The 24,460-nt window shown below is 39.6% G+C and overlaps 1 protein-coding gene across 5 annotated transcripts in view; it reads left to right on the top strand.

The window, feature by feature from the left end:
- ARK2N (arkadia (RNF111) N-terminal like PKA signaling regulator 2N) overlaps nt 1-24,460 on the top strand; it is a 94,125-nt gene that overhangs the window by 11,002 nt on the left and 58,663 nt on the right. Inside the window, exon 2 of one of the 5 annotated variants that reach the window (XM_059138835.1) lies at nt 8,342-8,486. The exons of the other annotated variants lie outside the window; for them this stretch is intronic. The gene's annotated coding sequence lies outside the window, so the exon portion shown is untranslated. The remainder of the gene's footprint in view (nt 1-8,341; nt 8,487-24,460) is intronic. 5 annotated transcript variants of the gene reach the window in all.

Genomic DNA, 24,460 nt, shown 5'->3' with positions numbered 1-24,460 from the left:
ACCTTCGTCCCAATTATTAGGAAAGTTATTACTACTGCAAGTGAGTCAGTAGAAGATGCAAGCTATGCAACAATTGCAAACCTATGCAAGAACATACGCAAGCAACTCTTGGAGGCAGAAATTTCTACTCTCTCAGAGTTAAGCTACATTGTTGTTGGTGGTCTCATGATTTCTTTTGTTTTTAAGGTCCATTCATATAAGAAGTGTTTTTATAGCAGTGTAGAAGCAGTCCAGTTGCTTTTAATTTTATTGCTAGGAGAGTTCATCATTTTTGAATCATAGATTCAGTAATAAATGCATAGTTGAGGGGTGCCTGGTTGGCTCAGTCAGTAGAGCATGTGACTTGATCTCAGTGCTGTAAGTTAGAGCCCCATGTTGGGTATAGAGATTATACTTGAAAATATATTTTTTTAATAGAACAGCCTCTTTTATTTTTTTTTAAGGGGAGAAGGGACAGAGGGAGAGGGAGAGAGAAAACCTTAAGCAGGCTCCTTGCATGGTGTGGAACCCCATATGGGCCTTGATCTCACAATCCTGAGATCATGACCTGAGCTGAAATCAAGAGTTTGATGCTTAACTAACTGAGCCACTTGTTTGTCCCCCAAAATAAAAAGTCCTAAAAAACCCCCAAACAAACAAAAACCTGAACAAACACATGTAACTGAATATTTAAACTATAAGCCAGCTAATAATTTTTGGATTTCAAAGCTAAACCAATAAAAAAATAACTTTAAAAAATTTGCTTAGACTGCTCTGAGGCTATTTGGACTGCACTTCCCTTGCTTAATAACTCCTTCCCTCCTTTATATGGCATAGTTTTAACTTATTTTTTTTTTTAAGATTTTTTAAAAAATATTTTATTTATTTATTTGACAGAGAGATCACAAGCAGGCAGAGAGGCAGGCAGAGAGGAGGAAGCAGGCTCCCTACTGAGCAGAGAGCCCGATGCGGGCTCGTTCCCAGGATTCTGAGATCATGACCTGAGCCGAAGGCAGAGGCTTAACCCACTGAGCCACCCAGGTGCCCCAAAGATTTTATTTTTATTTAATAGAGAGAGAGGGAGACCAAAGAGGGAGAAGCAGATTCCCTGCTGAGCAGAGAGCCTGATGCAGGGCTTGATTCCAGGACCCTGAGATCATGACCTGAGCTGAAGGCAGATGCTTAACCAACTGAGCCACCAAAGTGCCCTGGCATAGTTTTTCCTTTTTTTTTTTTTTTTTTTTTTTTAAGATTTTATTTATTTATTTGTCAGAGAGAGAGTGAGAGCAAGCACAGGCAGACAGAGTGGAAGGCAGAGGCAGAGGGAGAAGCAGGCTCCCTGTGGAGCAAGGAGCCCGATGTGGGACTCGATCCCAGGACGCTGGGATCATGACCTGAGCCGAAGGCAGCTGCCCAACCAACTGAGCCACCCAGGCGTCCCTAGTTTTTCCTTTTATTGATTAAATTGTATGGTATGCTTTGGGCATGGTTTTAAGTAAGTGCAGTATGCAAAAGTACACTGCTTTTTTCAGATATAAAGATATCAAAGAGGTGGTGATTGTGTGGTCTCTATAAAGTGAATAAAAACAATGGGTATTTGTTTTTAGGGAAAGTTATCAAAGGAGTATCCTTGTTTACCTTCTTCAGTATAAAATGCAGATATATTTTGATTTATATAAAAGATTATTATTTTTTTTTGGTTCAAGTGTTTTTTTAAAAGTAGTCTCCACTGCCAGTGTGGGACTTGAACCCATGGTCCCAAGATCAAGAGTTAAACACTCGGGGCACCTGGGTGGCTCAGTTGATTAAGCATCTGCCTTTGGCTCAGATTCTGATCCAGGGTTCTGGGATCGAGTGCTGCATTGGGTTTCTTGCTTAGTGGGGAGCCTGCATCTCCTTCTCCCTCTGCTTGCTGCTCCCCCTTTTTGAGTGCCCCCTCTCTCTGTCAAAAAGTAATATCTTGAAAAGAAAGAAAAAAAAGTTGCCCATTTTTCCAGCTGAACTATCCAGGTGCCCCACAAAACATGTATTCTTGTATAATTGTGGGTGAAACTGAATAATGAAGTAGCTTAGAATTTAAACTTTAATAGCTTATATTAATTGAACCATAGATTGAAGCAAGGAAAAAATCGCATGTCAGTTGCATTTCCTGTAGCTGCTATTGAAAAAAAAATTATGGGCGCCTGGGTGGCTCAGTGGGTTAAGGCCTCTGCCTTCTGCTCAGGTCATGATCTCAGGGTCCTGGGATCTAGTCCCGCATCAGGCTCTCTGCTCAGCAGGGAGCCTGCTTCCTCCTCTCTCTCTGACTGCCTCTCTGCCTACTTGTGATCTCTCTCTGTCAAATAAATAAATAAAATCTTTAAAAAAAAAAAAGAAAAAAATTGTTACTGAAGCCTTTATCATTATTGTATATATCTGAAAGGCAGGTGTTAAGCTAATATGTAGCTTATTTATAGATAAAGCTGGTGCTGAAGTAAAGGGTAACTGCACTTGTAGCAGAGTTTGTCCTTAAAATTTTTAAATGGTTGGGATGGGTGCCTGGGTGGCTCAGTTGGTTGGACGACTGCCTTCGGCTCAGGTCATGATCCTGGAGTCCCGGGATCGAGTCCCACATCGGGCTCCCAGCTCCATGGGGAGTCTGCTTCTCCCTCTGACCTTCTCCTCGCTCATGTTCTCTCTCACTGTCTCTCTCTCTCAAATAAATAAATAATCTTAAAAAAAAATTTTTTTTTAAATGGTTGGGAAATTATTAAAAAAAAAAAGATACTGTAAAAGCCAGTGTTTGAAGTAGCAGAATGTCGTTAAGATTCTATTTTAATGAAAATGAAACTTATATTTAAAAAATGATATCCACAGGCCCTAGCAAAATGTCTTTTGCTTCATAAATACTGTATAAATATATGTTGTTCAACAAATATTAAGTGTCTGGCAGGTTTGGGGTATTTTTCTAAATGCTGCAGATACAGTAATCAATGCGACAAATTCCCTGCCCTCTTACATTCTATGAAGCAGACAGACAATAAATGTAAACACAAATGAGCAAGGTAATTTTAGTTTCCTTTTAAAAAATAGAGAATATTGGGGATCCGGGTGAGAGAGGAGGTGTTTTAGTGTATTTAAGGAAGGCCTTTTAAAGGTGGGTTTCAATTGAGATCTTAAATACTAGAGCAAACCAGATTTCATAATAGTGACTACCTTTCCTCGTAGTGGGAACAGCAAGGGCAAAATCTCCTGAATCAGAAAAGATCTTAGCATATTGAAGAATTTGGAGCCTAATGGAGCAAAATGATGCTGAAGTGAGACTTGAGCAATACATGCCTTGTAGGCCTTTCTGAAGAAACTGTAGGTCTAAGCAAGGAGCAGTCTTGTTTACCTTTTTTGGTGTACAGCATAGATGTGCTTTGATTCACACAGAGGAGTTATTCTTGTATATTCATGGACAAAACCTGAATTTTAAATATCAAACCTCAAATACATTAGGAAAACTTATTTTAAAGGAGTCTGACGAAAGCCGTATCTTTAAAATGTATAACCTAAGTGATGTTTTGTAAAGATCCAGATGTTCAGAATTTTCATTTTGGTTAAAGGAGGCTACTTGTGTGTCTTAGGTTAAGAAACAGGTTGGAAATTCAGAAAGTGTTCTAAATATATCTATCTAAGTCTATCTAAATATATCTTGGCCATTGACCTACATATTCTTTTCTTAGAAATGAGGATTATATATTTCAGGTTAACTATGAGCAATAATTAATAAAAATAATTAAAATGTTCTGGAAACCTAAATGGAATTGTTTAGATAGTTGTCAGTATGGATAGACCACTTAATTGTGTGTATCTTTTTAAATTGTAGCTTTGTAAAAAGCCTGCAAATAGGCAATAAAACAGTCATCAGTTTGTTTTTAAAAATAGCAACAGAAGCATTCTTTTAGTAGGCTTTTCAGTTGAAATCGCCTATATCTTTTTTTGCTTTTTAAAATATTCCTTGAGGGGTGTGTGGGAGGCTCTGTCAGTTGGGCATCCAACTCCTATAATTTCAGCTCAGGTCATGATCTAATCTCATGGGTGGAGAGATCGCACATTGAGCTGGTCTTTCCATTCAGCAGGAAGTCTGCTTGGGATTTTCTCCCTCTGTTCCTCCCCTACGTATGCATGTACTCTCTCACAAATTAATAAATCTTTATTTATTTATTTTAAATATTAAAATTTAATATTTAAAATATTTGTATTAAATATTTATGTATCTTTTTATTTGAGAGAGCCAGAGAGGGGGAGGGCACGAGCAGCGTGAGGGCAGGGGGAGAAGCTGATTCCCCACTGAGTAGGAGCCCAATGTGGGGTTCGATCCTGGGACTCAGGGATCATGACCTGAGCTGAAGTAGACTGTTAACCGACTGAGCCACCCAGTTGCCCCAATAAATAAAATTTTGAAAATAAAATAACCCTTGAATGTTTTTAAAACATTGAGATCTTGGCTGATTCATGGTTGAGTTTTATGCTATATCTAATAGTCCTCAGCAGTAGTGCTTACAGGTACTAGTTTTCTGATGCTGAGAAGCAAAGGCCAGGGCAATGCAGATTGATCTCATGTCAACTTTTCGGTTAAGTCTACAAGTATATCTGTTAACTTTGATGGTTTTCTGTGAGCAGTGACTCTAGCTTTTACAAAAATGGTATGCAGAAGATGACTAACATGTATATTGTAGCATCATATGCACTTTTTAAAAAGCAAAAGTGAGATTTAATAGGTTCCTTTAATTTTTTTTTTTTTTAAAGATTTTATTTATTTATTTGACAGAGAGAAATCACAAGTAGATGGAGAGGCAGGCAGAGAGAGAGGGAAGCAGACTCCCTGCTGAGCAGAGAGCCCGATATGGGACTCGATCCCAGGACCCTGAGATCATGACCCGAGCTGAAGGCAGCGGCTTAGCCCACTGAGCCACCCAGGCGCCCCGGTTCCTTTAATTTTGATAAGTCCTGTGTGTAGCTGGCCTCTAACCTAGTTGGAGCTAGGAACTCACACTCGACATCTGGGCTCTATTTTTCCTGTTTGTTTACTGGCTCTCTACTGCTTTTCTTTGTGGGCTTCATTTTCAGTCAGGCTTTATTCTCATGAGGGCAAAGTTGGCTTCCCAGTAGCTCCAAGCTTACAATTTCCTCAGCATTTAAAAAAAAATTAATAGACTTTATATTTTAGAGCAGTTTTAGTTTTGCTGAAAAATTGAGAGAAAGCACAGAGAGTTCCTCCTCTTCAGTTTCCCTGTTGTTGGTGCATTTGTTAACAACTACGAGCTAATACTGATACATTACAAAAGTCCAAGTTTATATTAGGTCTCACTTTCTGTGTTGAAGAATAGAGATACCGTAACATGGAATAACAGTTCTGTGGATTTTGACAAATGCCTGTCCTTCCTTAGGTATCCAGCAGAAAAGTTTCACTGCCCTCGATATCTCCTGTGCTTCACCTGTTACTCCTCTCCCTTCTCCATTTCTCCTTGGCAACGGGGGGGTTTTTTTGATGGCGTATTTGTCTTAATAGGCTTTATTTTTCTTTTTTGGTAGTTTGTTTACAGCAAAATTAAGTGGAAGATACAGAGATTTTTCCATATATCTCTTGCTCCCACACATTATCAACGTGCCCCTCAGAGTCGTACATTTTTAACAACTGAGGAACGTGCATTGACGCATCATCACCTAGAGTCCGTAGTTAACATTAGGGCTCATTCTTGGTGTTGTACAATTTTTGGGTTTGGACAACTTTATCATGTATATCCACCACTGTAATACTGTACAGAGTAGTTTCATGCCCTAAAAATCCTGTGTGCTCCACCTGCTCATTTTTCCCTCCTCCAAGCTTCTGGCTACCACTGAGCTTTTTAGTATCTCTTCTCCATAGTTATGCCTTTTCAAGAATGTCATATAGTTTGAATTATAGAGTATGTAACCTTTTACATTGGCTTCTTTTACTTAATAATATACATTTAAGTTTTTTTCCCCATGTCTTTTTATGGCTTAATGGCTCATATATATTTTTAAAGATTTATTTATTTTAGAGAGAGGGAAACATGCACAGGTAGGGGGAGGGGCAGAGAGAAAGGGAGAGAATCTCAAGTAGATGCTCGCTGAGCTGGGAGCTTGATAAGGCGCTCGATCTCACTATCCTGAGGTCACGATCTGAGCCCAAATCAAAAGTCAGACTGGACCCTTAACCACCTGGGCCACATGGGTGCCCCATAGTTCATTTCTTTATAGCATTGAATAATATTCCATTGTCTGGATGTACCTCAGTTTACTTGAATGGTCACCTGCTATAGGACATCTTGGTGGCTTCTAATTTTTGGCTGTATATCCTTTAGCACTTTTGACTGAAAATCACAATATTGAAGGCTCTCTTTTTCTTGACGTTATTACTGTTATCAATAGCAAATATTTATGTCCCTCCTGCCCCCCACACTGGTATAAGAATTAATTATTAGTTTTTCAAAAGACGCCAAGTGTTAGAAGAAATTTTCCTCTTAGGCTAAAACAAGAACAGATCTGTTTTAAAAACTATAAAATGCAAATTAAATGTTTCTCCGTGGTTAATCTGGCATTCAATGGTTTACGAAATATTTTCTCACACACTAGTGAAATTAATACTCATTAGTAACATTTTGCGGGGTGTGCCTGGGTGGCTCAGTAGGTTAAGTGTCTGACTCTTGGTTTTGGCTCAGGTCATGATCTTGGGTGGTGAGATTGAGCCTCATGCCTGGCTCTGTGCTCAGCAGGGAGTCTGCTTGAGACTCTCCCTTTCCCACTGAATAAATCTTAAAAAAAAAAAAAAAGTTCTGAGGTTAGTACTGTAGTATCATTTTGTAACTGAAAAATAGGCTCAGAGAAGTTACATAACTTGGCCAAAGTCATATATGTGCCAGATAAAAAATAGTCACTTTACTGTAAGTCTTGTGGGTTTTGCTCTCCCTTTACTTTATCCTAACATTTTTTTGTGGGGAGGAAGCACCAGGTATGGGTTGTATTTAAGTTTTTCAAAATCTGCAGAGTTTCTATATAAACCCCTCCCTGTAATCTCGATTTCTCTAACTCCAAAGCCCTGTACATTGGCTTAACAAAGCTACCACATAATTATGAAAAAATAGGATTGAGGATTATCAATAGCAGATATTTATGATATTTATTGAGCAGCTCCTTATTTTAAGGAATGGTGCTAGGTGGGATATACTGTGCGGTGATGAATGATAAAGAGCTTGGACTCTGGAATTGCTTCTGTGAAAATCCTGACTCCAGTATTGACTTTGTGCAAATTCTTTAACTTTGCCCCTATATGTAAAATAGGGTGATAGTATTTGCCTTATAGAATTCGCCTTGTTGGCGGGTTATACTTTTAAATGCTTAGCTGATTTTCCGGAGGTTAAATATTGCTTTATTTTTTATTTTAAATATTTTTACTTATTTATTTGACAAAGTGAGAGAGAACACAAGCAAGGGGAGCAGCAGAGGGAGAAGGAGAAGCAGGCTCTCTGGTGAGTGGGGAGCCTGATGTGGGACCCCATCCCAGGACTCCAGGGTCATGGCTTGAGCCACTCAGGCTTTATTTTACTTTTTAAAAGATACTATTTATTTGCCAGAGAGTAGTAGGAGTGTGTGCATACAAGCAGGGGGAGGGGCAGAGAGATAAGCATACTCCCGGCTGAGCCTGGGGCTCAACCCTAGGGCCCTGATATCAAGACCTGAGCTGGAGCCAGAAGCTTAACCAACTGAGACACTCAGACACCCTACGAGCTCTTTATTTTAGTAATGTTATTATTTATATGTATATATACAGATGTAGTGTATCCTTGGGCATCAAACAGTTCTATGCAGTCATCCCAAAGGGTGGATTAATTCACAGTTATTTTTACTAAAATGAAAAATTAGCACTTTCATTAAAATAAAAGATTAGGGGCCCCCTGGGTGGCTCAATGGGTTAAAGCCTCTGCCTTTGGCTCAGATCATGATCCCAGAGTCCTGGGATCGAGCCCCGCATCCGGCTCTCTGTGCAGCAGGGAGTCTGTTTCCCTTCCTCTCTCTCTGTCTGCCTCGCTGCCTACTTGTGATATTTGTCAAATGAATAAATAAAATCTTAAAAAAAAAATGAAAGATTAGCACTAAAATACTACTGAAACAACTGCTTGTCTTTCCTACATACATGCTATATATTGAAATAGTGTCGAGCAATATGTGTTTATGATGCTTTCGACTTTTTAAAGTATTCTTAGATTGTTCCATATATGCACGTTTTGTTTCTCTTAACTTGCAAAAGCTGTATTTCCATTCCCTACTCAACTTTTTTTTTTTAAAGATTTTTTTTTTAAAAATTATTCATTAGAGAGAGAGAAACAAGCAAGAGGAGAAGAGGGAGAGGGAGAAGCAGACTCTCCACTGAGCTGGGAGCCTGACATGGGGCTCAGTCCCAGGACCTGGAGATCATGACCTGAGCTGAAGGCAGATGTTTAACCATCTGAGCCACCCAGGTGCCCCCTCTACTCAACTTTTAAAATTTTACGGCTAAGGAACTGAAGAACAAAGTTAGAGCCTCATGTTAGGTTACACAGTAGTTACACAGTTAGCTGCAGAGCTAAGGTTAGAAACCAAGTTTCTTTCTTTCTCTGCTTGTTGCCTTTCTTTTTCATGTCCTTACTTTTACAGAAAGTGAGAGTCAGGTGCAGACAAATAGAGACAATAGTAACTGATTCTCAAAGATTTAAATTTTTCTTTTTTTTAAAAAAAATATTTAGTTCTCAGAGAGAATGAACAAGCAGGGAGAGGGGCAGGAAGGGGGAAAAGCAGGCATGGGGCTTTATCCCAGGACCCTGGGATCATGACCTGAGTCGAAGGCAGACGCTTAATCAACTGAGCCATGAGGTGCCCCCAAGATTTGAATTATCTTTCTGATTCATTGTTTTATTTGGTCTTAGGAACGCCAAGAATGCTTTAATGTTATTGGCAGGAAAATCCAACCCCAATCTCTGCTTTTAGACCTGAATATTAAATACTTAGTGCTTCTCTAAGATTTCTTCAAATGTCTCAAAGGCACTTTAAAATCCCTAAGCCTAAAACCAAACTCTTGATGTCCTTTTCCCCTCCATTCACTACACAAGTCCTTTCATGTTCCCTTGGTGATTGGTTCTACTGTCAGACTAGTTGCAGAATCCAGAAACCAAAGACTTGTCCTCGACACCTTTCTCACTCTACATATGTGCTCTGTAACCTCCTATCCATCCACATCTCTCTGTTGCCAGTACCATCAGTCTAGAGCTACTGTAATTTTTTGCCTTGCCTTGGAATTGTTCTGTTGACATTTATTTGTCTTCTTTTCCATCCTGTCTCTGCTGCCAGAGTGCTCTTTTTGAAGTACAAACCAGCTTAAATCTATGTCTCCTTCCCCTCTTTAAAAGAGTGGGTTCCTATTTACTTTACTTTTCAGGGAAGCCTTCCTGTATCTTTTAGGCTATGTTACATTCCTCTTCCTTTTCTCTCTTTGTGGTGCCAGTATATCTTCTCTCTGTAATACTTACCATGGTAGTAAATTTTGTATTTGTTTGTGTGATTATTCAATCATGTGTTTATTCAGTTGTCTCTTCCTTTTTTTTTTTTTTTTAAGATTTTATTTATTTATTTGAGGGAGAGAAAATGAGAGAACACGAGAGGGGAGAGGTCAGAGGGAGAAGCAGACTCCCCGCTGAGCAGGGAGCCGGATATGGGACTTGATCCTGGGACTCCAGGATCATGACCTGAGCCCAAGGCAGGTTGCTCAACCAACTGAGCCACCCAGGCGCCCACAGTTGTCTGTTCTTTAGACTGCAAGTACTGCTAGGAAGGTACTGTTTATTTCTTAGTGCCTGGCACAGTAGCTGATGCTGGGTACTCAGTAAATCTGTGCTGAATGCATGAATGCTGCATACATGAATGAATGGAGAAGTGACATGTTAGCTCTGTGAGGGGCTTGAAGTGAAGAGGAAGAAGAGAATAGATAGGCTAAAAAAAGTTTCAAGTTTCTTGAAATTTGACTTTGTGGTTTTTACATATTAGGTACTTTGAATGTGTAACTCATTTCATCTTACCAGGGACTGAAGTTTTACAAACAAGGTAATTGAGGCTTAAAGAACATGAATAATTTGTCAGTGGACTCGTACCACTTCAAATTCCCTTTCTTTTCTAGTGTCAGCACTGATGTTTTTGTGAACTTTTGTTTTCTTGTTTGAAATGTGTTAGGTCACCATATCTTACTGCTACCACTGTCTAGTGTTAGTACTACTACCTTTTTGTATGAGTGCTGAGAGTAACATTGATGAAAAGAGACGAGACGGAGAGCAGTTTTGGTTATGCAGGATTATGGTTCTTTGCTAAAGTAGACCCCTCATCTTAATCTAATCAGTTCCAAGTTATCTCCTGTGAAACTTTGAAATCCCATCGTGGGTTTTTTGTTTTTGTTTTTGTTTTTTTAAAAGATTTTATTTATTTATTTGACAGAGATCACAAGTAGGCAGAGAGAGGGGGAAGCAGGCTCCCCACTGAGCAGAGAGCCCGATGCGGGGCTCAATCCCAGAATCCTGGGATCGTGACCTGAGCCGAAGGCAGAGGCTTTAACCCACTGAGCCACCCAGGCGCCCCTCATCGTGGGTGTTTTTTTTTTTTTTTTTTTTTTTTTTTTTTTTAAAAGATTTTATTTATTTATTAATTTGACAGAGAGAAATCACAAGTAGATGGAGAGGCAGCCAGAGAGAGAGAGGGAAGCAGGCTCTCTGCTGAGCAGAGAGCCCGATGCGGGACTCGATCCCAGGACTCTGAGATCATGACCTGAGCCGAAGGCAGCGGCTTAACCCACTGAGCCACCCAGGCGCCCCTCATCGTGGGTTTTGAATCCAGTACCTCTGACCTTTCTTGTTGCTTTTGATTTTTCTTATGTCTCTTCTGTTACAGAGTTTTAAGATTCTATAATAGCCCTTTTAACTGCTGCTTTTGTTTATTAAAATCATTCTTACTTTTCCAAGTGCAGTTAAATTATCCCCTTTGTGGATACTTTTTCTAGTTCTGAGCTTGTGAAAGTCTGGAGTTCTTTATACTTCTTTTGTAGGACTTGCCTAATTTTGCCCTACTTGAATGGACTCATTCAGTTCATTTGTGTGAACTTCTTACTGTCTTTATCTGCTCTGAAACAAATAGTAGATTTTCAACCTACAAATTTGTATTTGATCACACCTTAGTGTTAGTACTGGGATTTATTCATTTTTTTGTAATCCCAAACCTAGCATGTTACTTGACATAATAGGCATTTGATACATATTAGTTGAATTAAATGTCTTCTGCCCTAGTTTTTCTTTTAAAAGTAGTTTTAGTATTATGAAGAATTTGACCAGGGGTATAACAAGATCAGATTTTACATTTTTTCAAGAACAGATTTTAATTTTTTTTTTTTTTTTAAAGATTTTATTTATTTATTTGTCAGAGAGAGAGCGCGAGCGAAAGCGAGCACAGGTAGACAGAGTGGAAGGCAGAGTCAGAGGGAGAAGCAGGCTCCCTGCGCAGCAAGGAGCCCGATGTGGGACTCGATCCCAGGACGCTGGGATCATGACCCGAGCCGAAGGCAGCTGCTCAACCAACTGAGCCACCCAGGCGTCCCCAGATTTTAATTTTTTGACGATTTATTTATTTGAGAGAGGACATGCAGGGGGGTCGGGGAAGGGAAGGATTGAGGGAGAGGGAGAGAATTTGAAGCAGATGCCCTGCTGTGCTTGGAGTCCCACACAGGGCTCTATCTCACAACCCTGAGATCATGACCTGAACTGAAACCAGGAGTCAGATGCTTAACCAACTATGCCCCCCAGGCATCCCAGTTTTTAATTTTTAATTTTAATTTTTATTTATTTGTTTATTTATTTATTTGACAGACAGAGATCACAAGTAGGCAGAGAGTCAGGCAGAGAGGGAGGAGGAAGCAGGCTCCCTGCTGAGCAAAGAGCCCGATGCGGGGCTCGATCCTAGGACCCTGGGATCATGACCTGAGCTGAAAGCAGAGGCTTTAACCCACTGAGCCACCCAGGCACACCCCCCCCTCAGTTTTTTTTTAAACAGAAACAATTCTGGCTGTACTTGTAATCAGGAGTGAGTGTGGGAGAACCACTATGATTATTATAATAGATCAGGCAGTGGGTCACGGTAGCTTCAATGAGGCAGTAGAGATGTGAAAATATTTGAAGATTGTATTGGATGGCTAAGTTGATAGGACTTGGTGATAGAATGAGATTTGGGGGTATGTTTTTGGATTTGGTAATGAGACAGAGTTAATTGTACATTAGTTGCTTGCTAAAGGAGAGGCAAGTTTGGATATATATTTTTTAACATTAAATTTGCAGTATCTTTGAGATTATTTATTTTATTTTTAATAAGGTTTTATTTATTTATTTGACAGAGAGAAAGAGACATCGAGAGGGGAGATCAGACAGGGGTAGTGGGAGTGGGGAGAAGCAGGCTTCCTGCAGAGCAGCGACCCCAATGCAGGGCTTGATCTCAGGACACTGGGATCATGAGCTGAGTAGAAGGCAGATGCTTAACAACTGAGCCACCCAGGTGCCTCTCTTTGAGATAATTTAAGTAGAATGTAAAGGATGCAGTTGATCATTAGGATTTGGGGATCTTTGGAAAAACCCTTCAGGCTAAAGATGAGAATTAGGGAGTTAAGGGTGTGGATGATACCACCTAGAAGTGCAATAAGAGAAGGAAGGGCCTAAGATTGGGCCATGAAGAACTAAATTTGGAGCTTTTGGGTTGTTGAACACTAGGAAGTTGGGGAGAGTGGTATGCCTGGGGAGGGTATGGAAGTTCCACATACTTACCCTCTGTGTCTCTTCATCTGGTTGTTGGTTCATATCCTTTAAAAACTGGAAAATGTCTATTAGTTCATCAAGATGACCTGGTGGAAACACCTCAGACAGGGATTATTAAAATGGCAACTTTGGACATGACATACTCAGGGCCCCTTCCAATAGATAATCTGTTGTTGAAGTTGAAGAACATCACTCTGACACCTCACATTGGAAGTGTGCCTCATCAAGCCAGATGACAGATGATGGAATATTTGGTTGAACGCATCCTGGCTTCTCTCCATGGCCTTCCTATTTCTAATGAAGTGGTACTTAAATGATCTTACGTGGGCTGAGAATTCAGTGGGATGAAACATGGCAGATTAAATGGGGACAAAAATTCTTTAAAAACATAACTAAATTTAGAGAGATGAGAATAAGTCAATAAAGGATATATAAGTTGGTTGAGTTGGTGAGGAAGAAGGAAAAACCAGAATAGTGTGATGGATAGAAGTCCATGGAAAGGGATTTTCAAGGAGGGAGTGGCTAACAGCGTCAGATAACTGCTGAGAGGTAAGGAATGAAGACTAAAAATGTCTCCTGGATTAAAAAAAAAAAAGATTTAATTAATTATATATATATTTTACATTTTTAAAAATTTATTTTTTATTTTATTTTTATTTATATATTTTTATGGATTTTATTTATTTATTTGACAGAGAGGCAGCAAGAAAGGGAATACAACCAGGGGGAGTGGGATTGGGAGAGGGAGAATCAGGCTTCCTGCTGAGCAGGGAGTCCTGATGCAGGGCTCAGTCCCCGGACTGTGGGATCATGACCTGAGCCAAAGGTAGATGCTTAAAGACTGAACCACCCAGGTGCCCCAAAATGTCTCCTGGATTTAGTGACTTGAAATAAAGGTAGTTTTAGCAAGCTTTAAGTGGAATGATGGGAACAGAGATTAGATTACATTGGCTTAAACAGTGGAAGGTAAGGAATTAGAGATGCTGATAGATTTTAAAGTGTGATAGCTGATGTGAAAGAACAAGAAAGACGTGTGCTTTTTGGAGTGCTTGGGTGGCTCAGTAAGTTAAGCATCCCACTCTTGGTTTTGGCTCAGGTCATGAACTCAGGGTTGTGAGATCGAGCCTTACTTTGGGCTCCTTGCTCAGTTAGGTGTCTACTTTAGGTTCTCTCTCTCTGTGCCTCACCATGCTCATTCTCTCTTTCAAAAATAAAATCTTTAAAAAGAGAAGTTTTTTTTTTTTTTTTTTTTAAAGAGGTTCTCAACTAGGTTTTGTTTTTTTTTTTTGACAGAGAGAGATCACAAGTAGGCAAAGAGGTAGGCAGAGAGAGAGGGAGAAGCAGGTTCCCCGCTGAGCAGAGAGCCTGATGTGGGGCTTGATCCCAGGACCCTGAGACCATGACCTGAGCCGAAGGTAGAGGCTCAACCCACTGAGCCACCCAGGCACCCCTGTTTTTGTTTTTTGTTTTTTTTTTAAAGGTGAGACATGGACATACGTTTCAGACTTTTTTTTAAAAGATTTTATTTGTTTATTTGACACAGAGAGAGATTACAAGCAGACAGAGAGGCAGGCAGAGAGAGAGGGAAAAGTAGGCTCCCTGCTGAGCAGAGAGCCCAATACGGGGCTCGATCCCAGGACCCCGAGATCACGACATGAGCTGAAGGCAAAGGCTTAACCCACTTAGCCACCCAGGCGCCCCTCAAACTTTTTGTTTTCTTGGCAGCATCTTTGCAGAGCAGAAATTTTTAATTATAATAAAGTCTTTTTTATGGGGCTGTGTTTTGGTATAATATTTAACAATTCATTGCCCAACCTAAGTTCACCTTAATTTCCTCCAGGTTCCCACTATAAGTTTTTTAGTTTTGCATTTTATGTTTATGTCTCTCATCCATTTTGAGTTAATTTTTGTGAAAGGTGTAAGGTCTGTGTCTAGACAATTGTTTTCCCTGAGAATGTCCAGTTGTTCCATTTGTTTAATAGACTTTATCCACTGAATTGTTTTTCTTGTTCTTTTGTCAGTGGTCAGTTAAATGTGTTTGCATGCATCTACATCTGGGCTCACTATATTCTGTTCCATTGATCTGTGTTACCTGTTCTTTGGCTAATACTACACTGTCTTGATTACTGTAGCTTTTATAGTAAGTCTTGAAGTTGGGTAATGTCAGTCCTTCAGTCTTTAGTATTGTGTTGACTCTTCTTGATCTTTTGCCTTTCCATATAAACTTTAGGATCTGTATGTCAGTATAAGGTAGCTTGGGGTTTTGATTGGGAATACACTGAATCATTGGATCAGGTTGGGAAAAATTGACGTCTCAACAATAATGAATCTTCCAATTCATGAATATAGACTATTTCCCCATCTTGAAGGTTAAGAATAGACAACGTTGATCTGTGGTGATAAAGTCTGAGAAATGGTTACTATTGGGAGAGGGCAGGTAATGACTAGAGGTGGCATGGGGGAGGTTTCTGGGATTTGGGAAATGTTCTGTATCTGTGTGGTTGTTATATGCGTATGTTCATTTAGTAAAAATAATGATATGTGTACCTCTCTTTGGTAATATTTTCAATATTTCTTTCTTTCTTTCTTTTTTTTTTTAAAGATTTTTATTTATTTATTTGACAGAGAGAGATCACAAGTAGACAGAGAGGCAGGCAGGGAGAGAGAGAGAAGGAGGGAAGCAGGCTCCCTGCTGAGCAAAGAGCCCGATGTGGGACTCCATCCCAGGACCCTGAGATCATGACCTGGGCCGAAGGCAGCGGCTTAACCCACTGAGCCACCTAGGCGCCCTATTTTCAATATTTCTTAAAAAAAAAAAAAAAAAACAAAAAAAAAAACCCAAAACAACAACAATCTGACTATTTCGATTAAAGAGCAGAAAACATGGGGCACCTGAGTGGCTCAGTGGGTTAAGCCTCTGCCTTTGGCTCAGGTCATGATCCCAGGGTCCTGGGATAGAGCCTGCATTGGGCTCTCTGCTCAGTAGGGAACCTGCTTCCCCCACCCCCGCCTGCCTCTCTGCCTACGTATGATCTCTGTCAAATAAATAAAATCTTCAAAATAAAAAAAAATTTTTTTTAAAAAGCAGAAAACTTGTATCCAAATTTGTGTTTTAGTGGTCTTTGATACCTACTTAGTATCTTTGAAATTTTGTAGGTATAAATTTTTGGGGGGAGGGAAGTAGGTAAGGAATTTAAGTATTGAGGATAAGAGCAAACTCACATTAAAGGTTATAGTGTTGCTTGTAGTTGTTTTTATATTAGGTCGTTTTTGGTCACAGATATAGGCAGAATTTTTTTTTTTTTAAAGTATCAATTTTAGACAAAATGAAAAACCAATGTAGACTAAATCTTGAGGAAAAAAACTATGTTATAAATTCTGTTTGAAACAGTGTTCTCTGGGGGTGGTTTGTGTAAGCCCTATCACTTGGTAATTGACACTAGATTAGATAAAACAGTAGAAGGTTTCCTGTTTGGAACAATCCCATTTTATTGCAAGGAAATCGGGTCACTTGTATGGATTTTTTTTTTAACTTAAAGTTTTGTGACAGAGGAAATATATCTTCTGCTTTAGTGGTCGAAAGCATTGTTATTTTGTCATTAAAACACTGGCCCTCTTTAAAGCTGCTTTTTCATATTTAGTGCATTGTTTTGTGTAAGAGCAATGTTGGAAGTCATGAATAACTGTATATGTGGAGAAGCAGTGTAAGTTAATGGGTTCATATAGATTGTTTGAAGCATTAGCTGCTTATATTTCTTATACATCTAGGGTGGTGATATGAACTAAACAGATGTAGGAGTGCTATTAATTAGAATGCCCCATTTTACGTGACTGTAGAGCAAGATCTTTCCTAGAAGCAGTTTCACTTAATGGGCTGTGCTTGTGTCAACTTGTGGTTTCAACGGAACAGTGCCTGTAGCAACAGTAAACTTCTAACAGCAAATGACTTGAGTTTGCATTTGTCACATTAGGAAGGACAATACCCTTTCAGTTTACTCATTCATTTTGTGTCATTATAATGGTGTTTAAAGCATGGTTAGTTGCTCATTAGGAGTAAAATTGAACAGTATAAACTAAGGCAAATCTTTGTTATGTTGAATGCTTAATGCTTTTATATACAGTGCTATGTCAAAACTCTGAGGAGGGTTTCCTGTAGTGGTTGGCCTTAGATAAGACCCCATCATTCTGGGCACCTGGGTGGCTCAGTGGGTTAAACCTCTTCTTTCAGCTTAGGTCATGATCTTGGGGTCCTGGGATCGAGTCCTGCATTGGACTCTCTGCTCAGCAGGGAGCCTGCTTACCCCCCTCTCTCTGCCTGCCTCTCTGCCTATTTGTGATCTCTCCCTCCCTGTCAAATAAATAAAATCTTAAAAAAAAAAAAAGACCCCCATCAGTCATGGTCCATTCTCACAATTCTAAGTTTATAAGAAGTTGTTAATCATCTAAGAATATGTTGTGAGAAGTAAGACTTTGTTCTGTATGTTTTATTGATACTTTCATTTTTTTCCCTCCAAGGATAATTGTTTTACCTATCAGTTTATACACTAAAGCAACAGATTCACATTTAAAAAAAAAAAATCTGTTTAGAGTTTCTCCTATGTTTATGTTTTATGCTTTCTCCCTGGATTAGCTGATACAGTCATCTACCACCTGTGCTTACATTGATAATGTCCAGATCTGTATTTCTGTGTTTTTTTCTTTGAGACATGTTCCTAAGCATTATGTAGTTCATATTAAAGTTGATTATTTCTCTTTTTAATTTTCCAGTAGTTCACATCACTTTTTTTTGTTTGTTTGTTTGTTTGTTTGTTTTGAGAGGGAGAGAGAGATAAAATGGTGGTAGGGGTAGAGGGAGAAAGAGAATCTTAAAGCAGATCCCACATCCAGTGCAGAACCATGTGTGGGGTTCAGTCTTACAACCCTGAGATCATGACCTGAGCCAAGTCAGACACATAACCAACTGAGCCAGCCAGGCACCCTCCAGTAGTCCACATCTGAATTTGGGGTTACCCTGTACCCAGTTGTAAATGCCAGCAACCACCCAGGGGTGGGGTGTTCCATATTGTCATATGGATTGAATTGGTTGATAATGTTCAAGTCTTCTAAATTCTTCTTGACTTTCTGTCTTTACAGTGAGGGCTGGAAATCTACAACTATGGGTGTTGAATTCTCTCTCTCCTTTTCATTTTGTTAGCTTTTGCTTCATATATTTTGATTTTTGTATTTCACTGATATATTAATCTTTGAGTCATTATGAAATGTCCTTCTTTGTCTCTAGTAATTCTTATTGTCTGATGTTGATATAAATATTTTAGCTCTCCTGTGGTTGCTCTTTGTGTAATATATCTTTTTCTATTTTTCTCTCAACCTATTTTATCTTTGAACCTAAGGTATGTTTCATAGACTATATAAAATTGATCTTTTTGTTGTTGTTTTTTTTTTACAGTCGGATCTTTTTTATCCATTCTGACAATATTTTGCTTTTTGTTTGGAATATTTAGGTCATTTATGTTTAATACAGTTATAATATTGTTGGGTTTACATTTGTCATTTTATTTTATTTTATTTTATTTATTTTAAAGATTTTATTTATTTGACAGAGAGAGACACAGTGAGAGATGGAGCACAAGCAGGGGGAGTGGGAGAGGGAGAAGCAGGCTACCTGCTGAGCAGGGAGCCCAATGCGAGGCTCTGTCCCAGAATCCTGGGATCATGACCTGAGCGGAAGGCAGACAATGTTTGAGCCACCCAGGCGCCCCTGTTATTTTATTTTTTATAATGTCTCCTTTGTTGAGGTACCTCTGTACCTTCTTTAATGTCTTTTTTGCAGGGGTTAGTTTTTTAACTGTATTTAAAAATTTTTTTTAGATTGTTGCTCTAGGGATTATACCTATATCTTCATTTATCACAATGTTCAAATTAATGTTTATTTAATTTCAGTAAAATATAGAAACATTGCACCAGTAGGGAAGAGCTCCGTCTCCTCTCTCCTTTTTAAAGTATTACTTTTACATATATGACATCTGTGTGTATTATAAATCTCACATTACAGTGTTAAAGTTACTGCTTTTTACAACCATTTATTTTTTTAAAAAAGGTGAGAGAAGAAATAATCATTTATAGGATCTTCTGTGTTAACATACATATTTACCACTTTTTGTCTGCATTTCATTTTGTGGATTTGAGTCACAGATTCTTTACTTTTAGCCTAAAGAATTTCCTTTATTCCTTTTTAAAAAAAATTTTTATTTATTTATTTATTTGACAGACAGAGATCACAAGTAGGCAGAGAAGCAGGCAGAGAGAGGGGAGGAAGTAGGCTCCCTGCTGAGCAGAGAGCCCAATGCTGCCCAGGATCCTGGGATCATGACCTGAGATGAAGGCAGAGGTTTTAAGCCACTGAGCCACTCAGGCGCCCCTCCTTTATTATTTCTTTTAAAGCAGGTCTGCTACCAATGAGATTTCTTAGTCTGCTTATCTAGGAATTCTTTTCCTTTACATTTTTAAAATTTTTAGTAGTTTTATTTTATTTTACTTTATTTTAATGTCATATTATATTATATTATATTATATTATATCATATTATTTTTTACAATCCCTCCACTCAGTGTTGGGCTCGGACCCATGACCTTGAGATCAAGAGGCACATGGTCTTCCCATTGAGCCAGCCAGCACCCCCCAGTTAAAAAAAAAAAAAGAAAGAAAAAAAAATTAAAGTAATATCTGTTGCCAACACGGGGCTCAAACTTGCCACCTCAAGGTCAAGAGTCATATGCTCTTCTGACTAAGCCAATAAGGTTCCCCTTTTGTCTTTGTTTTGAAAGAATATTTTTTTTTTTTTTTAAAGATTTTATTTATTTATTTGACAGAGAGAAATCACAAGTAGATGGAGAGGCAGGCAGAGAGAGAGAGAGGGAAGCAGGCTCTCCGCTGAGCAGAGAGCCTGATGTGGGACTCGATCCCAGGACTCTGAGATCATGACCTGAGCCGAAGGCAGCGGCTTAACCCACTGAGCCACCCAGGCGCCCTGAAAGAATATTTTTGTTGGATGTAGAATTCTTATTTTTTCCCCTCAGCACTTTGAATGTCATTCTCCCTTTGGGTTTCTAGTGTTTCAAAATGAGAAATCAACTGCTAATCTAATGTGGTTTTCTTGTATATGATGAATTTTCTTTTACTGCTTTCAGGATTTTTCTAATTGTCTTTCACTTGTTTGACTATGATGTATCTATGTGGCTTTTATTGAGGTCTCCTTTGAGATTTGTTGAACTTCTTGGATATGTGTGAATTGATGTTTTTCATCAGTTTAGAGGATGTTTGGGGCCATTATTTTTTCAAGTATTTGTTCTACCTCATTTTTTTCTAGGATTCATATTATATACATGTTGGTGTTCTTGATAATTGTCCCTTGTGTTTCAGAGGCCCTATTCATTTTTCTTTAATCTTTTTCTCTCTATCCTTCAGATTGCACAGTTTCTGTTGACTTATTTTGTTTGCTGATTTCTTTATTTGCCATCTTGAATCTGTTGTTGAGCCGTTTTTGTGAAATTTCTTTTCAGTTTTTATACTTTCCAACTGCAGAATGTCTGTTTGTTCCTCTGTTAAGAATTTGTTTCCTTGGGGCACCTGGGTGGCTCAGTGGGTTAAAGCCTCTGCCTTCGGCTCAGGTCATGATACCAGGGTCCTGGGATCAGCCCCATGTCTGGCTCTCTGCTCTGCAGGGAGCCTGCTTCCTCCTCTCTTCTCTCTCTGCCTGCCTCTCTGCCTACTTGTGATCTTCGTCTGTCAAATAAATAAAATCTTAAATCTTAAAAAAAAAAAAAAGAATTTGTTTCCTTATTGAGATTCTCTACTTGTTGATTCATTGTTATCATACTTTAATTTTTTAAAATATATTTGCCTTTAGTATTTGGAACATACTTAAAATAGCTCCTTTGGGACGCATGGGTGGCTCGGTGGGTTAAGTCTCTGTCTTCAGCTCAGGTCATGATCTCAGGGTCCTGGGAACAAGCCCCATATCTGGCTCTTTGCTCAGCAGGGAGCTTGCTTCTCCCTCTGCCCCTCCCTCTGCCAGCACTGACTCGTGCACGCCCCCTCTCTCTCTTTCTCTCTGACAAATAAATAAATAAAATATTTAAAAAAATAAAATAGCTCTTTTGATGTCTTTGTGAAGTCCATCATCTGAGGACATTGTTTTTCTAGTGACTGCTTTTTATCTCCTGTGTATGAGTCACGTTTCCTATTTCTTCAAAGGTCTCTTAATTTTTTATTGAAAACTGGACACTTTAGATAATATATTGCAGCAGCTTTAGATTCTAATTGTTTTTCCCTTTGAAAGGGTTGCTGTGTTTTTGTTTGGGTAACTGGGATACATTTGAAATCTGTCTCTCCTGTACTGTGTTGTTGCTTATGTCTCTGCTCAGTTTTTAAATTTTTTCTCTTTTAACTTTTAAACCTGGCTTTCTATTCTTTGCTCTTGTCCTTTCCAGCATAGTTTACTGGTCAGCCAGTGCTTGGTCAGAAATTGTGCTCAAATACCTCCCACCACTAAAGGTTTTTGGCATCTCCTCTGCATAATCCTGTAGTGTCAGCGAAGAATATGCTCGATCCATTCATGATCACATCCTCAGGCTAGTGGTACGCTCAATTGCCCTGTCTGCCTGCTGGTGAGATGGTCACTTGCATCAGTAATGTCCCTGAGTATAGGTGTGGCCAACCATTCCACTTTGGGGGCTCCTTTGTTAGTGCAAACATAGATGATCCAGGTCTGTGCCACCTAATTAGGCAGAACCTATTGAGCTGGGGGCGGGGGGGTGGGGAATGGGAGTGGCCCCTACTGTTCTTAATAAAAATCCTACAAGTTTTTATTTTTTAAGATTTAATTATTTATTTGAGAGAGAGAAAGAGAAAGAGCTTATAAGCAGGCGGAGGAGTAGAGGGAGAGAGCCTCCTGAAGCAGGCTTCCGGTTGGGTTGGGAGTCTTACACTGCTCTGTCAGGATCCTGAGATCATGACCTGAGCCCAAACCAAGAGTCTGCCACTTCACTGACTCTGCCAGCCAGGAGCCCCAAACCTGCAGTGTTTTATTGTTTGTTTGTTTTTAATTTTATTTATTTATTAAAGCGTGTGCAAGCAGGGGGAGAGACAGAGCAAGGGAGAAGCTGACTTCCCCGAGCAGGGAGCCCGACAGGGGCTCCATCCCAGGACCCTGAGATCATGACCTGAGATGAAGGCAGATGCTTAACTGACCAGGTTCCCTGATACTGCAGGTTTTTAAGCATCAGCACTTCTCTTTGTGTATGGATTTGATAGATTTCCAGAGCTCTGAAGTGGTTTTATTATTTTTTTAATGATTTATTTATTTATTTGAAAGAGAGAGAGCACACCCAAGTGGGAGGGAGGAGAAAGAATCTCAGGCAGACTCCACCCAGTGGAGAGCCCGATGTGGGGGTGCAGTGTGTTTGTGTGTGGGGGTCCCTGATGCAGGGCTGATGTCATGACTCTGAGATCACGACCTGAGCTGAAACCAGAAGTCAGGTGCCCAGCCAACTGGTGCTCCTGAAGTAGTTGTTTTGATTAATTTTGTCTTGTTTTATAATTACATTTTGGGAGTATTAGCTGACCCTTTCCCTTGCTCATAACCAGAAGTGTCCTGCTTTACCAGTACTTCTGAAACCCTGCATATTCGTGATCTATCACCTCTTCCTCACACTAAGGCAACCATTATCTTAACATTTTGATAATCATTCCTGAGCCTTTTGTTTTTTAAAGATTTTGTTTAGGGGTGCTTGGGTGGCTCAGTGGGTTAAAGCCTCTGCCTTTGGCTGGGGTCATGATTCCAGGGTCCTGGGATCGAGCCACACATCGGGCTCTCTCCTCGGCAGGGAGCCTGCTTCCTCCTCTCTCTCTCTCTGCCTGCCTCTCTGCCTACTTGTGATCTGTATTTGTCAAATAAATAATAAAATCTTTAAAAAATAAAGATTTTGTTTATTTATTTGATAGACAGAGATCATAAGTATGCAGAGAGGCAGGTAGAGAGAGAAGGGGAAGCAGGCTCCCTGCCAAGCAGAGAGCCCGATGTGGGGCTTAATCGCAGCACCCTGAGATCATGACCTGAGCCGAAGGCAGAGGCTTTAACCCACTGAACCACCCAGGTGCCCTCATTCCTGAGCTTTTTAAAGTCGTTTTAAAGCACAACTAAGTATCCATATATATTATGTCATTTCATATTGTGTTGATTTGAACTATATATATACTGAATGACATAGGGTTTTTTGTTTTTGTTTTTGCAATTTGCTTTTTTTGTTTTGTTTTAAAGAATTTATTTATTTGACAGAGAGTGAGAGAAGGAGAGAGAGCATAAGTCGGGGGAGCAGCAGAGGGAGAGGGGGAAGCAGGCTCCCTGCTAAGCAGGGAGCCCGATGCAGGACTTGATCCCAGGATCCTGAGATCATGACCTGAGCCGAAGGCAGAGGCTTAACCCACTGAGCCACCCAGGTGCCCCTGTTTTGTTTTTACTTACCATTGTTTTCATTGTTTTATCCATGTTGATGTAGTTGTCTTTTGTGTCCATTGCTATATGCTGCTTTATTGTAGCAGTGTACCACAACTTATTTTTCCATTCCACTGTTTGTCAGTAGATGTTCTGTTTTTGTTTTGTCTATCACAGAAACAGTGCTGCTATGACACATGGTTTCTCTAGACAGTGTTTTTTAAGCTTTTAGGTCACCACCTATTGGGTTGTGAAATCAATTGACTGAGTCATGACTAACACTAAAATTTTTTAAATACATAGAATAAAAAAATATCTGAGTGCTTTACATAAGTTTTTGTCTCACAGATGTAACCACAGGAAGCTCCAAACTCCTAAGTCACCCCTTATTTCTTGCATTTCAGAAAGCACTGCACATTCCCTGTGGTTTGCCCTCCCCTCCTTCTCCACCTTTTTTCTACTTTGGTTCATCATCAGCAAAATCACCAATATTCTTTTTTTTTAAAAATTTTTAAAAGATTTTATTTATTTATTTGACAGACAGAGATCACAAGTAGGCAGAGAGGCAGGCAGAGAGAAAGAGAGAGGAGGAAGCGGGCTCCCCGCTGAGCAGAGAGCCCGATGTGGGGCTTGATCCCAGGACCCTGAGATCATGACCCGAGCTGAAGGCAGAGGCTTAATCCACTGAGCCACCCAGGTGCCCCCCAAATCACCAATATTCTTAACTTCCTCTCTGAACTTCCCCTTTACCTTCTTGCACTAGTAACACTGTGGCTTTCCACTGAGGGTACAGCTTCATCTTGCAAGGGGTACCTGTGCTTTTTTTTTTTCCTCCTGCAGTCCTTATCAACTCTGCCTGGATTTCCTTGTTCCTCACTGCCACTTTGCAGGTAATTTTCCTCTTCATTAATCCCCATATTGCTGTCCTCTTTTGACCACTGACTGTGGTGATTTTTGTTCCTTGCTTAGTGTCATTTTGTCCATTATTACTTTTGTCTTAATTAATTCTTTCTGATTTTAGTATATACAGATGATCTTCTCACAGTGCCCACTCAGTTCTGTGAACTTTCTCATAGTGATTTTGTACTCCACCTCAGCCAGGTATTTCCACAGTCCTACCAATGCTTCT

This window comes from Mustela lutreola, chromosome 11 (assembly GCF_030435805.1).
Source record: "Mustela lutreola isolate mMusLut2 chromosome 11, mMusLut2.pri, whole genome shotgun sequence".
In the NCBI taxonomy this organism is placed as follows: Eukaryota; Metazoa; Chordata; class Mammalia; order Carnivora; family Mustelidae; genus Mustela; species Mustela lutreola.
Note: the sequence above shows the minus strand (reverse complement) of the source record. Positions and strands in the feature narration are given on the sequence as shown.